Source organism: Saccopteryx leptura, chromosome 1 (genome assembly GCF_036850995.1).
Source record: "Saccopteryx leptura isolate mSacLep1 chromosome 1, mSacLep1_pri_phased_curated, whole genome shotgun sequence".
Taxonomy (NCBI): domain Eukaryota; kingdom Metazoa; phylum Chordata; class Mammalia; order Chiroptera; family Emballonuridae; genus Saccopteryx; species Saccopteryx leptura.
Window position 1 is genome coordinate 44868705 of NC_089503.1, and position 4029 is coordinate 44872733.

The 4029-nt window shown below is 41.0% G+C and overlaps 1 non-coding gene across 1 annotated transcript; it reads left to right on the forward strand.

Annotated features, from left to right (window-relative positions):
- Nucleotides 1-3486: 3486 nt before the first annotated feature.
- TRNAP-AGG (transfer RNA proline (anticodon AGG)) lies at nucleotides 3487-3562 on the forward strand. The gene has a single exon. It is a non-coding gene; the product is annotated as a tRNA-Pro (tRNA).
- Nucleotides 3563-4029: the final 467 nt, after the last annotated feature.

The following is a 4029-nucleotide window of genomic DNA, read 5'->3' on the forward strand; positions in this document are numbered from 1 at the left end:
GTATAGTTTTTTTTTTAACTTTTAAAATCAATTTTTTTTAGCGAGGGAGGGCAGACAGGGACAGATAGACAGAAAGGGAGAAAGATGAGAAACATCAGCTTGTTGTTGTGACACCTTAAATGTTCATTGATTACTTTCTCATATGCCTTGACCTGAGGGCTCCAGCCAAGCCAGTGACCCTTTGCTGAAGCCAAAAGTGACCTTGGGCTCAAGCCAGCAACATGTAGACCAGTATACATATTCGAATCTCCTCTGTAAACCCCCCCAAGTGGTCTTCTAACATATTTTTGAAATTTTGTCATTATCTCTTGAAGTGACTTTTTTATCTTTGGATCATTCTGACTCTTAGAAAATTCCTCCAGTAGTGAACAGAATCCACTTTCTTGTCTTTCCTTAAGACAATTCATTTTGGGCAGACGTTCCAAGGAGAATTGGCTATGACTGAGACACACTCTGAAGGACTGGTTATTAATTGTTGGGGATTTAAAGCAAGTCATATTTTCTTTACTAAAAAGTTTCTAGCTAGACTTGGTTTTCTTTTTTTTTTCTTTTTTTTTTTTTTAAATAAATTTTTATTAATGGTAATGAGATGACATTAATAAATCAGGGTACATATATTCAAAGAAAACATGTCTAGGTTATTTTGTCATTAAATTATGTTGCATACCCCTCGCCCAAAGTCAGATTGTCCTTCGCCACCCTCTATCTAGTTCTCTGTGCCCCTCCCCCTCCCCCTAACTCTCCCCCTGTCCTCCCTCCCCCCACCCCTGGACCTCAATACTCCGTTGATGGCTCTAGACTTGGTTTTCTATGTGCCATCTCATTAGCTAGATATATCCTAGAAAATTATTCATTCATTCTCAAGAATGTCTCTGGGGTAGAGGGTTAGGCTCTTCAACTATGGATCCTCAGATATTTCTGCTCTTGATGAAACTTTTGTGGATATTTCTGTAGCTAACAAATGTCTTGTCCTTGTCTCTGGTAGGGCCCTGAGCCAAGCATTATAAACCTGGGCCTCATGTTGCCTACTCTGGCTTGCCAGGATGATAATAAGATTAGTTGTTTCCATACAGTAGGGTACTCTAAAGACTTCCTGAAGAGCTTGGCTCCTCTGTAGATCTAGGAAGGTGGAAGGAGTGGTTTCTTGTCATCATAAAGATAGTTAACAGTCTGCCAGGTACTATACAAACCCCTTAATATAGTCCACAAAGCTACATATGATGTGGCAGCTGACTTTTGTTTCAGCCTTATTTCTCACTGTGCTTTTCCTCCTACTTGGAGTTCCCATTACATTGGCATTCTTTCAACTTGTCAGAATCTGTATGATTAACTCAAAATGAATAGATTTTTGCCTGACCTGTGGTGGTACAGTGGATAAAGCATCAACCTGGAATGATGAGATCACCAGTTTGAACCCCTGGGCAGACCAGGCACCTACCGGAAGCAACTAGAAGTTGATGCTTCCTTCTCCTCTCCTCCCTTCTCTTTCTCCCTCCTCTCTCTAAAAGCAATAAATAAAATCCTTTCTAAAATAATGAGTGGATTCAGGATTTTAATTACATATGTAAAATTCCTTTATTTATTGACTGATTTTTTTAAAAAGAAAGGAAGAAAGAGAAGGAGAAAGAGACACTGATTTGTTGTTACACTTATTTATGTATTCATTCTTTGATTTTCTACCAGAGATTGAACTCCCAACCTTGGGGTACCGGGATGACATTCTAACCAATTGAGCTAACCAGCCAGGATGAAAATACCTTTACTTTTGCCACCTATGGTAACCTAATAATGGGAGTGACATCTGTCATATTCATAGGTCATCGTCAAGTAGAAGGGATTTGCAGTGGGTGTACACTACAAGGCTGAAATCTGCTGTGGTCCTTCAAATACTGAGTGATGCTTTTAGTTGATATATTTCTTTGCAGGTATATATATATTGTGTGTGTATATACGCACTAACCTATATAAATATATTATACACACACACACTACCCATTGTTAATCAGTGTTGGAAACTAATGTGTTACCCGTCCCCCCCCCCCCAGTAAGTGTATAGGCCATTATTTGATTTGATTTATTTGAAAGGGGTGGCTTCTCTGAGTATAAAGGTAACTGCACACTGTAAGGGGTGAAGTGTGTGCAGTCAGAGACCCATAGGTAGATATTTCCAATAAGGTGCTCCAAAGCGCCTCATAAAATAAAAACTTAAGTAAAACATTGTCATTAACATTTTGAAAATTTGAAGTTTCACATCATACATCTTTCATCTTTTTCTTGGAGGCACAGAAACCTTCCCAGCCTAGGTCCTTTTCATGACTCATAAAGGGAAATAGCTTGCCAAGTATACCCTCTGTATGTGATTTATAAACATGATATACATCTAAATTCTCTCTACATTAAAGTTATTCAATTTACTCTAATGGCCCTTATATTAGAGTTATGTCTATTCATAGCAGAAAACACCTGTAAGTCATTAGCTTGAATTATAGTTCTTGCTAATTTTTTTATTATTAATATTAAAGAGTTGCATTTAGGGAGGAAGGCCTCTGAATTTTGCAAATTTATCCTAAAATGGCTGTCTCTTATATTAGAAAATTATACACTTAGAAAATTATAAGGATACTTCTCTTATAAGGAAAAAAATCAGAGGAATGAGCCAATCAGAGTGATCATTCAACATGGTTCTGTACTGGTCAGCCTGCATGCTCTGATCTCATCTCCATATTCACATCAATATTTATTAGACTCAAGTACACCTGCATAAAAATCAAACTTCTTGTTTACACTTACTCATAAGTTATTATTATTATTTTATTTTTTTTACAGAGACAGAGAGAGAGGGATAGATAGGGACAGACAGACAGGAACGGAGAGGGATGAGAAGCATCAATCATCAGTTTTTCGTTGCGACACCTTAGTTGCTCATTGATTGCTTTCTCATATGTGCCTTGACCATGGGGCTACAGCAGACCGAGTAACCCCTTGCTCACCCAGTGACCTTGGGTCCAAGCTTTGCTCAAACCAGATGAGCCTGTGCTCAAGCTGGTGACCTTGGGGTCTCGAACCTGGGTCCTCCGCATCCCAGTCCGACGCTCTATCCACTGCGCCACCGCCTGGTTGGGCACATACTCATAAGTTATATGATACTGGAAGAAATGAATGAGAAGGCAAGAAGTAGACTGAGTTATTCAGAGAGAGAGAGATAAAAAAAGACGGAGAGATAATGCTAAGGTGTGGTTTTGGGACAGGATTCACTCATCCATTAGACATAATAGGTACAAATCAGTGGCCCACAAAGATGTTTTAATTGAGGTGTTTTCAAATAAAAAATATATTAATAATAGTGACCATATAATAATGAATCCAGCCTAAATTATATTCACCTATGTAACAAAACAGTTTTAAAACAGAACTTTCAATATTTTTTTATGGAAGAAGGAGCCCATGAAGGCAAAAGTGCCTAAAGCCCACAAAAATAGTAATGGGGCCCTGGCCGGTTGGCTCAGTGGTAGAGCGTCGGCCTAGGGTGCGGAGGACCCGGGTTCGATTCCCGGCCAGGGCACATAGGAGAAGCGCCCATTTGCTTCTCCACCCCTCCACCGCGCTTTCCTCTCTGTCTCTCTCTTCCCCTCCCGCAGCCAAGGCTCCATTGGAGCAAAGATGGCCCGGGCGCTGGGGATGGCTTCTTGGCCTCTGCCCCAGGCGCTAGAGTGGCTCTGGTCGCAACATGGCGACGCCCAGGATGGGCAGAGCATCGCACCCTGGTGGGCAGAGCGTCGCCCCTGGTGGGCGTGCCAGGTGGATCCCGGTCGGGCGCATGCGAGAGTCTGTCTGACTGTCTCTCCCTGTTTCCAGCTTCAGAAAAATGAAAAAAAAAAAAAATAGTAATGGGGTCCTGGCTTGGGGAGCTTTAACCGTTCTCTAATCATAACATCCTTCACATCACCACCATCGTTAAGCTACCTAACAACCTTCAGTGGCAGCAAGAACAATGTGACTACTAGAGAAATGCAGCTTCAGGACAAGGAG